The 13403-nt window shown below is 36.8% G+C and overlaps 1 protein-coding gene across 20 annotated transcripts in view; it reads left to right on the top strand.

Moving 5' to 3' along the window:
• plekha5 (pleckstrin homology domain containing A5) overlaps positions 1-13403 on the top strand; it is a 136726-nt gene that overhangs the window by 40024 nt on the left and 83299 nt on the right. Inside the window, exon 1 of one of the 20 annotated variants that reach the window (XM_089126669.1) lies at positions 9860-9878. The exons of the other annotated variants lie outside the window; for them this stretch is intronic. The gene's annotated coding sequence lies outside the window, so the exon portion shown is untranslated. Of the gene's footprint in view, positions 1-9859; positions 9879-13403 lie in introns of those variants that run through there. 20 annotated transcript variants of the gene reach the window in all.

The raw sequence follows: 13403 nt of genomic DNA on the forward strand, positions 1-13403 counted from the left end.
ATTGATTTCAAAAAGTCTGTTTGTTAGTGTTAAAACTTTGTGACATTTCTATTATTGCGTTAGTTAAGATTAAAACAAAGATAAATATAAAGTTGCCATAATTTTTTAATTGTTTTATGATAGATTTGATTATACATTTATGATTATTTTGCTTCTTGCATTAAACATTTTGAATCTAATTGGCTATAATGACTTTTTGGTTGAAATGATTCCTCGTCTGATCCTTTTTAGTCTTCACACTACAAAAACACACATTTTACATAAATAACCAATAGATTGCTTTTTAGCTGCATCAGTCATTTCTGTATACAGCAGCAAAGACAATCTGTGTATTTATTAACAAACCAAATTGTTTTTGGTCCCGAAGTCTTGACTAACCTTTTAAATGGACTTCAGTGGGGAAAATAAGATGCTTTAAAGTGTAAATATGTCCTCTTAACCCTCATTACGCTAATAGTTCCTGCGTTCATACTGCTGAAGGAGTGATCATGGCCTCCCTCGTGGGGCGTTTAATATTCAGCACTCCTTCCACTTTAGCAATCGCGTGTGTGTGTGGTTGAGAAAGAAAATGTTTATTTCATGTCATCTCACTCTCACATCGTCTTTTGTTTGTCCTTGAACGACTCCAAGTCTTTTACCTCTTCTTTTTCTGCTCCTAATGGCTGTAATTCAGATATGCACAATTAGGCTCAGAGCCGTAGCTGGCATGAGGTGTGTCTTTCTGCTTTATCGCTATTATTCATCAGCTGTACACTGTGTGTGAGCAAACCAAATCGTACCTTTAACATTCACAATTACAACTCGCAATCAATCACACTTAGGATCCGCCGTAATTAAAATAAGGCCTCAGACTCTGAAAGTCACGGCTAAAAGTCCCAAGTTTCCTATACGGGAATTTACAACTGTTTTTGGGTGGTGTTCAAGTTGTAAATTTGACACGAAGAGTACATGAAACTGCACAAATTGGTAGTTGTTTTTAGTGTCTGTTCTTTGAAACATCCACTGGGGACCTTCTGTGTTTCATATTCTTGGTCCTACATTTGCAACTTTCATCATTATTTTTCTTATTAGATTATTTATAGTTGTCCCAAAAACTGCTTGGACACACTTGATAAATGTCACAATATTACACAAAGTATCAAACCAAGTTACAGACTGATGTAATGTTTTCTTTCTTTAAGTTTGGGGTCAGTAAGGTTTTTTTTATTTATTTATTTTTAAATTCAAATATTTGCATTAAAACTTTACATTCATCAAAGTATCTTCCACAAAAATATTAAGAAATAAACTGCTTTAAAAATGTAAAATTGCACACACAAAAAAATGGCGCTGTCAAATCGATTAATCGCATCTAACATAAAAGTTTTTTATATTAGTAATGTGTGTGTGTGTGTATATATATATATATATATATATATATATATACACACACACACACACTATATATATATATATATATATATATATATGCAAACCTTTATGTTAGATGCGATTAATCGAGTTGACAGCCCTAAAAATGTGTCAAATAAATAGAAAACCTTTAAATTATTTACAAATTTGTTATTTTATTATTTATTAAACGTTTAAATCAATGTATAAATAGCATTATATACAGTGTGTGTATATAATGTGTAAATTATAACAGTGTATATATATATATATATATATGAAGAGTTCAGATGCAAAAACCTCTAAATGCCATTTGAAATTTTCTTCTAAAATGATCATTTTTATCAAGCTTGTTTATTTAAGTTCAGTAATTTCACTTAAATGACAATTAATAGGCAATCTTCATTGCCATTTAAGTGAAATTACTGAACTTAAATATACAAGCTTGATAAAAATCATCATTAAAGAAGAAAATTTCAAATGGCATTTAGAGGCTTTTGCATCTGAACTCTTCATATATATATATATATATATTATATAAATTGACTGAATATCCTATTGCATTCATTTTATATAAGACTATATATATATATATATATATATATATATATGTGTGTTGGTATTGAATTGTTATATTTTGTAATGACATTCATTCATTTTTAGTGTGTCTTAAGTGTCCAAATACTTATTTTATGGCCGTCATACACCAGATTTGAAAGTTATATGAGCTATTCCTCTAATGTTATTTCTATTTGTGTTTTTTGGTCCCAGCATCCCCTGCGGTGCTCTTTCATGGAGTTTTTCACCTCACACACACGAGAAGCTCGCCACGTCGGTGCGACTGGCTCGTAGTTTGCGAGCCTCTGTCATATTTCCAGCCGGGGACGCTTTGCCGAACGCTGTCACATTCCTGCAGGCCGGTGGGGTGATTCTGGCTTTTCAAAAGTGGATTTGTGTCATAGAAACATGTTCATTGTTGTGGTGGCGAGAACGAGGGAGCCCTCTCTTTAAATCCACGCTGGATGTATTTTCCCGTCCTCTACTTACCCGAGAGTCTGTTTGTGAATCCATCACACTTGCTCAACCTGCTCACAACTCTTTCAAGATGCGTCTAGACATGTTTATGCATCTTTGCATGAGTTATTGTGTGTACGTGTCCTACAGGCTCTCCTAGCTTGAGGAATCTCACTGAAAGGAGAGACGTGCTCGTCGTCTATATATACCCTGTGTGTTAAATTAGAAAAGTGTATGCTACACCTTTCCCTCCAGCTGCTAACAGACCGAGATGATCGTTTGAGTCCGTGACAGCGGTTCAGAGATGCCGAGGATGTCAACAGTTATAGGTTTTATGAAAGATGGCTCTTTCATGTGATGTTCCTCTATTCAGCTGGACCGCTTCAGATGAAGTCTTACTTCGCTCATTGCACATCTTGCATCAGCTGTTGCTTGATTTTTCTTTATTTACATAATTTTTCAGAGGGTAAATAATATAATCATTTGCAGAGCAGGGTGATGTTGCTGAAGCTGCTCTTGACCGGCGCCCCCTGCTGCTGCTTTTGTCCTCAGGCCTGTTGCATTTACAAATCCAGGGGGACTCTTGTAGTTTTGGCTGTGTGTAAGAGTATGCATATGGAGTAGTGGTAGGACCATATAATCAGTCAGACCCTTTAGTGTTGATTTTGAGAGAATTTTTTGCTATTATGTTGTGGCTGACTCTGAAACTCTCAGAAAAGTTGTGTCTTCAGATTCTCCTGCGATTCTGAACAGTCATCTAAACATGAAAATGACATGAAATTTACTAGAGGTTCTGACAAAATGTTAACTAATCTCACTCAATGACTCACTCATAAAGATTTGACTTGTTTCATTACCTGATGAATCAGCATTTTTGAATGAATCTCTAACAAATAGTCAAACAGTCACTGGTGTAACAATGTAATTGATACAATCGTTATTTGAAGCACCAAGTTAGCATCAAATATTCATTTTATATTCAAACTATAAGTGTTTATCCCAGTACTTCTGTGAAAATTTGATTATTGTAACCCGTAAATAACGATACTGTGTTGTTTAGAAACTATTTCATACCTACGGTTCTATATAGAACCTTAAATGGTTCTATCAGCGCTACGTATTTGGAACCCCTAAAAGGCTCTATACACTCTTAAAAAAAAGGGTTCCCCTGGGTTCTGTATAGAACCCTGGGGTTCCGTACTTGGCCAATAGAACCTTTTACCAAAAAAAATAGTTCTATATAGAACCATTTTGGAGTTCCATATATGAAGCGCGGGATGGAACCATTTCTGGTTCTAAATAGAACCATTTCTTCTAAGAATGTATTCATGACACAACTGAATGTTCTCTGTGATTTTTCTTAGAGGTTTAATTGACACAGGCAAATTGTTGTCCGAAAAGAGATTGAGTGTTTGAATAAGATCGCAATCTTTTAACGATTAATCGTGCAGCTCCAAGTCATTCACAATCGCATATTTTTGGTGGATTGCACTGTATATCTGCTCTTTTTGTAGCATGCCACTACTTCCAATATTAACTTTTCACTTCCAAAATCTGTCAACAGCTTTGTCAGTGTTTTGATGATTTGGCCGGTTGACAGGACTGGTGGTTGTTATTAATGAGGTTTGACTGATGGTCATATGTTTTCTAGGGCATCCTGGGTACTTTCTATGAATTTTTGACTGGTTGGACCATAGTGATAATGAACTAAATCATCATCAGTGGCTATTAAAGCCCTGTATCAGTCGAACACCAGAACATGAATCTGATTCACAGAGTCATCCGAGAGCGAGTCTGCTCTGGCAGGGCTGAATGTGAGAACATTTGTCTCCATGTCTTATTCATGGAGGAACAGGCGGATTCGTCCCCTCTTGAGCTGAACACCAGACACTCAGTCCATGACTTCAGTCCAGTGCTATCATGTGCATTCAGTTTCATGTTTGCGATACTGTGCGAAACGACCTTGCAGCATGTTCATTCCTGCACAAGTCCTCTCTCTTCAATCCGACACGGAGGTGACTTAAACTTGCAATTCATCGACTGGCCACTAGAGACAGGCTGCAAAAGGCAGTCAATATCATAGACCCCTATGTAAAAATACCCAACTTTACAGCAGAAAAAAAACATAATGACGGCCTGGTACAAAAAAGTGGTTTGGGTCTATATAGCGAACTTTGCCCTTCATGACGACTGTTGGGGTTGTGAATTTTTTTTATAACTTATATTAAGCCTTAAAGTTCTGCATAATTAAGGGCGTGGCCACTTGAGTGACATGTGGATTGCCGCTGATGCCACTACCAGCCGCTTGTCTGTTGTCTGTTAGCGTCACGCCACCTCAGCTAATCGAGCTATATATAAGTTGAGCTCTATACATTTGTACATTTGCTCACCTGTCTAATAAAGTACATGCAAGAGCGGCGTCTCTGTCGAATCGAAGTTAGCTGCGGACGCTAACTCGAAAACGCCACGCTGATATTGATCCTCATTTTAGTTCTCCTTTTGTCCCAAAATCTGCTTGGCATGGTTCATAATGTTTGAACGAAACAAAAACAGCGTGAGCGCGCCGCTAGATGTTGTCCACGTCTGTCGCCATGGTTACTATGGCAGTACGAGCGGAAACCAGGGAGAACGCGGATATTACGTCAGTGACAGGCAACAATGAACATGGATGAGCCATTCGGCCGTGTGTCCACCAAAGCGTTTTTCCACGCGCCTGGCGTATGTTTTCAATTGTTTTCAATGGGAGCGCCACGTTTTTTAAACGTCATGAGCGTACCGAGGCGCTGAGCGTTTTTTTCACGCTGAAGCGTCGAGCGCCCAGCGTTTTTTACTGGTCGCTGGGAGTTGAAAACTTTTCACATTTGGATAAAACGCAGCGCTCATCACTGTCACTTTTTACCCAGCCGTCCTAGAGCCCTGCACGGGCCTCAAATCTAGGCCCTAGCCCGGCCCTGGCCCGAGACGTCCAGGCCCTAGCCCGGCCCGTGTCCGACAGCTCATCAGAATGATCAGCCCGAGTCCGACCCGAGCCCGTTATTTAAAAAAAAAAAAAAAAAAAAAAAACACCTTACACAGCCTGCCCTGTTGCAGCAGTCATTTAAACAGATATGTTTTGTCCTCAATGACAAAGTAGTTACCGTTTAGATTATTTTCATTTCTTTATAAAGTTAATTAAGGCAAATGTTTCTTTTTATTTATTTTTTTATGACGACCAAGCACCCGACAGCGAGTTAAACATGTTTGATCCATTTATAGCCTCTCAAATCAACACTTTACTTGGCTACAATAAAATCCATAGATATAAAACAACTTAAACATATTCACACAGACAGTTAACGTTAGTTTAAACGTTTGTTAAACGTTTATTGTCATTTTTGAAAAGCTGAGGCAAACTGCTCCGCTGCTCGCAACAGCGCTCGTACAATACAATTTACAATACAATACAGAGAATGCAATCTAAACAAATCAAATAAATTAGGCCCTAAATTAAAAACAAACATGCAGGTTATCTTACCTCAAAAATCAAGTCTTCACTACAGAACATGGCCATTCGTATTTCCAAAAGTTTCCAACAGACTCATGAAACTAAAGTCCAATCAAACAAAAAACAACAAGACAACCTCCTAAACTGTCTCTTACAGAGCATCGTGCAGAAAAAGCACCATCCACCGCGGAAAGTTTTAATCCAGTCGTACTTTTTCCAGCTGCGCTGAAGTCACGCTCACTACTTCTGCTGCTGGCGGGACACTAACAGAGAACGAGCCGGTCGCGCGGATCGCGTTGCCGGGAAACCTGTGTGCGCGTGTGCGTGCCGTGAGCAGACTGTCAGTCATATATGTCAGTATGATAGGTTATAAAACGTCTTTCTATGTTTGCTTTTCAATAGTCATCTTCTCATATTTTATTTTAAGTAATATCTAAAATAGGCTATAAAAAAGATAAGCCTAAAACAGGCCCGAGGCCCGGCCCGCGTCTGAACTATGACGTTAAAATTGGCCCGAAGCCCGGCCCGAGGAGTGTAAATAAGTCGGGGCCCGTCGGGCTCGGGCTGAAATGCAGGCCTCTAAGCCGTCCAATCACAGTGGAGGAGGGGCGGGACTAATACCACACCGACCAACTGTCAACATTCAAACTGCTGCGGATATACTTTATCATAGCAACGAAACGTCTCAACGGAAAAAGCGCTCTCTAGCACCCAATGCACGGCGTCTTCAGCAGAGCGACTAGCGTTTTCAGCTGGATAAAACGCTTTGGTGGACACACGGCCTTATTTAAAACGGGAACATCTTTGGGAACTTTTATATTGTAATTACACAAATGCAGGAAATATATCACTCTGTGGAAGTGATGTTTTATTACAAAAATCGTACATATTGTACCTTTAATACCAGGGCCTAAAACTCCACAGATTATTGGGTAAACTCGCTCGTTCACTTCTCTAATCGAATAGCCTGTTGCTAGTCAGCCATTCCTAATTGTTTCCCATCCTCTGTTACTCCTGTAATTAGAGAAATGTTGATATTATGACTAATTAGTGATTCACCAGTAACTTTGTACTAAGTTGTTTGTGCGTTTGTGTATCCGTCGCCCAGATTTCATGCTCTAAATGCTTGTTTTACTCTCCACATCTGTGCGCTGAAGAACGAGCCGTGCTGTTTTTAACAATCAGAGCCGTGGGTCGATCCACACCCACATTTACACACTCTTAACTAGCCAACACATGTGCATTTCCTTTGTAAACACCACAGCGAAGAGCATATTCGTTTCTCCTTCCGCTTCCGCTCTTTATTTTTGAGCCATTCTGCTTTTTATTGACTTCATAACGAATGGAGGATGAAATTGGGACTTTGTCCGACTACACGAGTCTGTTTCTTGCATTAAAACGCTGATCCACTCTGAATGCTCATTTAAGTGACATTAAAATCAAATCATCTGATAAATTGTATAAACAGATCCATAATCAGACATATTTATGTAACATAATCATTTTAGCTTTCCACGGGGATGGTCATCAGAGATGATTACACTCTAATCATAATCTGATAATAATGATTCTCAGTGTTATGATTAAGCCACTTTATCAGCGTAATAACAGAGCGCCTGTTACTGTGAGCCCACAGACGGCTCCAATTTCCCGAAACTGCTCGGTCAAAACGGTCGGATGAAAGATTGAATCATTTGTAAGATTACACTGTTTCTTTCAGCATCTCAGAACCAAGAGTGAGAACGGATCTGAAGGAGAATGAGGATGATTACACACAGCATTATGGTTATTGATATATGTTTCGTTCTTTTGTGGCTTGAGCGGAAAGCGAGCGCTGTCGTTCCTCGAGGTTTTTCCAGGGATCTGCCCACGTTCCTCGAGATTCGCGGATCCGCACACAATGGAGCAAATGAACTAAATCATTCAGCGGTTGTGTTTCGGCACTCTGAGCTGATATTAACCTCATCGCCCGACGCTGACCTGAGCGCTGTAGTGTCGCCGCCTCAGGAATGAAACGCGCCCCGCTCCTGAATGCACACATTTATCCACTTACACGTTCATTAATCTACTGAAAAATGTGTTATGCAACCTTGGAAGCGAGAAACTGTGTGTTGCAACCCTGTTTATTTCCCAAAAACATGGTGTTGAAACTAGTGATGGATGTCATTGCTGCAGTTTCGGGAACTGAGATGAAGTGTGACACAAGATTTTCACTGTCTACCAGTGTTAATTGTCATTAACTAAACATAACACCATTAAAAAAACATTTGTTCATTTCAATTATAAACACTAACTGAAATATAGTCAAATATTTAAAACAAATTACAGGTTGTACTTGTATTTCATGCAGTTTCCAAATTTGAGTTTAGTTCAAGCCGAAGTAATAAATACACTAAAACTGAAAACAATTAAACTTAAACTGGAATATAATATATATATATATATATTCCAGTTTAAGTTTAATTCTTTTCAGTTTTAGTGTATACGACGAGCCAATATATATATAGCCTATATATATGTATATATATATATGTGTATATATATATATATATAAAACAACAAAAACTATTTAAACCAGCAAAAAAAAAAAATGCTTAAAGTAAATGAATATGAGACTGGAAAATATAAATGTAAAAAAATATTCTAAATATTAATAATTACTGTATTTAATACCAAATACCAATGTAATTTGGGTCAAATATGGACAAACCCAAACGTTGGGTTAAAAATGTAATTAAAAAAATTAACCCAACAACTGGATTCGTCCATATTTGACCCAAATTGGGGTTGAAACAACCCAGCATTTTTTAGCGTGGTACATAGGCATCCGTTTTCTTAGGGAACATACTAACTGAAATAGCTGTACAATTAGAGATCATGTAATTCATAATTGATTCCAATAGAGTTTAACCAAAGAGCCTGCATGCTTTATTAAACTCGTTTATCTTCTTCTGACTGCCCAGGGCGTCCTGAATTACAGCCGGAAGCAAACAAATGTTCATGTGAATCATCTGAGATGTGATGCATGCACTCTAAAACATGCTGGGTTGTTTTAACCCATATAAAACTATACAAAAACTATTTAAACCAGCAAAAAAAAAAATGCTTAAAGTAAATGAATATGAGAAAGGAAAATATAAATATAAAAACATATTCAAAATATTAATAATTACTGTATGTAATACCAAATACCAATGTAATTTGGGTCAAATATGGACAAACCCAAATGTTGGGTTAAAAATGTAATCTAAAAATTTAACCCAATGGCTTGACTTTGTCCATATTTGACCCAAAGATGGGTTAAAACAACCCATTTTAGAGTGTAGAATCATACTTTCTTAATATATTTTTCCTGGTCTAATGGGTAACACTTTATTTTACAGTATCCCATGTTACATGTACTTACCATATTAATAACTGTAAATTATACATAATTGTATGGAATTAACCCTCAACCTCAACCCTATTGTAAGTACATGCTGTAAATTATTATATCTCAGTACTTAAATATATAATTGCATTGTAACAGTGACACCTTAAAATAAAGCGTAACCGATTAATGTCATTCTGAAGAAGAAAACATGTGTCTATCATCGGTGTGAGAGCAGTTTCGTTACAGTATGAAGTGTTTCAGTGAGTGTGTGTGTGATCATGTGCTCAGGTGTTGAGAGGTTCAGCTCTTTTCTCTGTCCTCCTCATCAGAAAAGCATGATGTATGGACTCAGAGATGCTAAAGATAGATTTGCCCTTGCTGACGCCGATTAGCGTGAGGTGAGAAGCATCGCACAGCAAATCCACAGCAAATCATCATTCACGCCACACTCTTCCTGTAGGAAAGAGGAGAGGCGTAACACACACACTGCATGTGACGCAATACCCTAAACTGTATCGCAGATCATCTGATCAGTCGCTGATGCTTCAGTTTCTCACTTTATTCTGCATTTCTGGAGCTTGTTTTCTCAAGGACAGTTTCTTAGGTTGCATGTTGTTGGTAAGTATTTGTTTGACACTATGATACAATTAACAATATCATAATTTATATATAATTTATAGATGAATAATAAATAGATAAATAATGTGTGTGTGTGTGTATGTATATATATATATATATATATATATATATATACACTAAATATTTAAAAGCATTTAAATATATTATAGAAACGGTTATATTTTATATATATTAAATAAATTAATATATTAAATATATTAATATATTAAATATATTAATAATTTTTTTATCAAATATTTTATTATATATTTATTTTGTAAAATACAATAATTTAAAATAAAATGCTTATTTTAATATATAATTAATATTATTTAATCAATATAATTTATTAACAGTATAACAACATAAGAATTGTTAATTTAATATAAAATGCTTATAATTTTAATATATAATTATTTAATCAATATAATTTATTAACCATTTTATAAAATTATGTTCATTGTTAATCGATTATATAGATCAAATAATGATATAATAATATATTAAAATTATAAGCATGTTATATTAAATTATTGCATTTTACAAAATATATAATAAAATGTATTTATATATGTTATTCTACATCAAATATAACCGTTTCTATATGTTTAAATCTTTTAATATTTTAAGTGTATATGTATATACATTATTCATCTATTAAATGTATAATAACATATATTACAGACATTTTACATGCATTTTCGTCATTTTGCATATAAACAAAATTATATGCCGCAAATTTTTAGGGAGAGCTAAACTTTGTGACTGACGTGATTTAACGAAGACATTTTCATCATAAGACCACAGCAAACAGAAAACCGTGTAGAAGCATCTCTGAAGTGCTGCTTTCCCAGCATGCATTGCTGTATTGTGAGCGCACAGCTCATTTAGCTTGATTGTTTTGGCACATATTTGGGCTGTGTCCTGACTCTGAGCAGCTGTTCTCTCCGCAGTCTCAGGGTGTGATGGGAAATAAATGTGTGTGTCTTCGGGGTCTGGTGTGTCGTTGTTCTGACAGGAGTGTATCTGTTGAATGATTTTGGTGCAGTGTCTGTCTAAAGGAGGGACTCTGCTAATCTATATTAAGATAAAACTCCCTAATTGATTCCTTTGAACTGATTCAGTGAAGCTGTTGTGAGTGGAAACGAATGACTGTGATTCATAAATCACAGGAGGAGGTTCTTACAAATCATCTGCAGAAGTGCTGTAGTCTTTGACTAAACCTGCGGAGGAGGAGAGGATGTTGGCTCGTCGTTAGCAGGATGAACACGGCCGTGACTAAGCAAGTCCTGCTCCACCTGTTTGGCACGGGAATCGCCACACATGAGCATTTATTCCTCTTAATGAGTCAGTCGTCACTTCAGCTCCTGTTCTAGCAGGAAGAAATTCAGTTGCACGGTAAAGATGGACCACATCTGAAGAAATTAAGAAACGGCATGTTTTATTCGACACACGGGTCGGCCACCCATTTGAGATCACATGACCAGTTGTCCTACTGTAATCAGACACTTTTGCCACTGAAGTAAATGAATCATGGTTGTGCCTGTAAACTGTGTTTGTAAATCCTTCAGGAAATCTGCATCCACATCGATTCATGTGCAAAGGAAACATGCTTTAAATACGTTTACAGCCTTTTCTTGACTGTAATTGTTGAATCTGAACGTGTGCAGAGTCTGACTCTCTGACTGGGATCATATCTGTCTGTGATATCAGCATTCGTCCACCAGAGGGAATCATTCACCTTTATATCCTGAATTGGGAAAAACAAATAACAGACCATCAAGACAAAATATATATATTTTTGTACACTTTCAGCAACAGAAAGTATCTATCTATCTATCTATCTATCTATCTCTATCTATCTATCTATCTGTCTGTCTGTCTGTCTGTCTGTCTGTCTGTCTGTCTGTCTGTCTGTCTGTCTGTCTGTCTATCTATCTGTCTCTCTGTCTATCTATCTGTCTCTCTGTCTATCTATCTATCTATCTATCTATCTATCTATCTATCTATCTATCTATCTATCTATCTATCTATCTATCTATCTATCTATCTATCTATCTATCTATCTATCTGTCTGTCTATCTATCTATCTATCTATCTATCTATCTATCTATCTATCTATCTATCTATCTATCTATCTATCTATCTATCTATCTATCTATCTATCTATCTATCTATCTATCTATCTATCTATCTATCTGTCTGTCTATCTATCTGTCTCTCTATCTATCTATCTATCTATCTATCTATCTATCTATCTATCTATCTATCTATCTATCTATCTATCTATCTATCTATCTATCTATCTATCTATCTGTCTGTCTGTCTGTCTGTCTGTCTGTCTGTCTGTCTGTCTACCTGTCTATCTGTCTATCTGTCTATCTATCGATCTATCGATCTATCGATCTATCTATCTGTCTATCTGTCTATCTGTCTGTCTGTCTGTCTGTCTGTCTGTCTGTCTGTCTGTCTGTCTATCTATCTATCTATCTGTCTGTCTGTCTGTCTGTCTGTCTGTCTGTCTGTCTGTCTGTCTAACGGTCTGTCTGTCTATCTGTCTCTATCTATCTATCTGTCTCTATCTGTCTGTCTGTCTGTCTATCTATCTATCTATCTATCTATCTATCTGTCTGTCTGTCTGTCTGTCTGTCTGTCTGTCTGTCTGTCTATCTATCTATCTATCTATCTATCTATCTATCTATCTATCTATCTATCTATCTATCTATCTATCTATCTATCTATCTATCTATCTATCTATCTATCTATCTATCTATCTGTCTGTCTGTCTGTCTGTCCGTCTGTCTGTCTACCTGTCTTTCTGTCTGTCTGTCTGTCTGTCTGTCTGTCTGTCTGTCTGTCTATCTATCTATCTATCTATCTATCTATCTATCTGTCTGTCTGTCTACCTGTCTGTTTATCTATCTATCTATCTATCTATCTATCTATCTATCTATCTATCTATCTATCTATCTATCTATCTATCTATCTGTCTGTCTGTCTGTCTGTCTGTCTGTCTGTCTGTCTGTCTGTCTGTCTGTCTGTCTGTCTGTCTGTCTGTCTGTCTGTCTGTCTATCTATCTATCTGTCTGTCTGTCTGTCTACCTGTCTGTTTATCTATCTATCTATCTATCTATCTATCTATCTATCTATCTATCTATCTATCTATCTATCTATCTATCTATCTATCTATCTATCTATCTATCTATCTGTCTGTCTGTCTGTCTGTCTGTCTGTCTGTCTGTCTCTCTATCTAGCAACAACCACTCTAAACACCCTAGTATAACTTCATTGGGTTTTATTTAGTGTGTTTTCTACTCGCACATCCATCAGATACCGCCAGGTGTATCTTTACATGCTCAGGTCAGGTATCACATGACTGCGGTGAAGCCCGCGTGTGTAATGAGATGCTCGCGTCAGCCAGATGAGGGCAGTATTGAGCTGATGTGATATTAATCTGTGTCTTACCTTTCCTCTCTGGACTCCAGCACTAACACACACACACTCTCTCTGTGTCTCTCTTTCTTT

The sequence above is a fragment of the Pimephales promelas genome, chromosome 24 (assembly GCF_988280905.1).
Source record: "Pimephales promelas chromosome 24, fPimPro1.hap1.1, whole genome shotgun sequence".
Taxonomy (NCBI): Eukaryota; Metazoa; Chordata; class Actinopteri; order Cypriniformes; family Leuciscidae; genus Pimephales; species Pimephales promelas.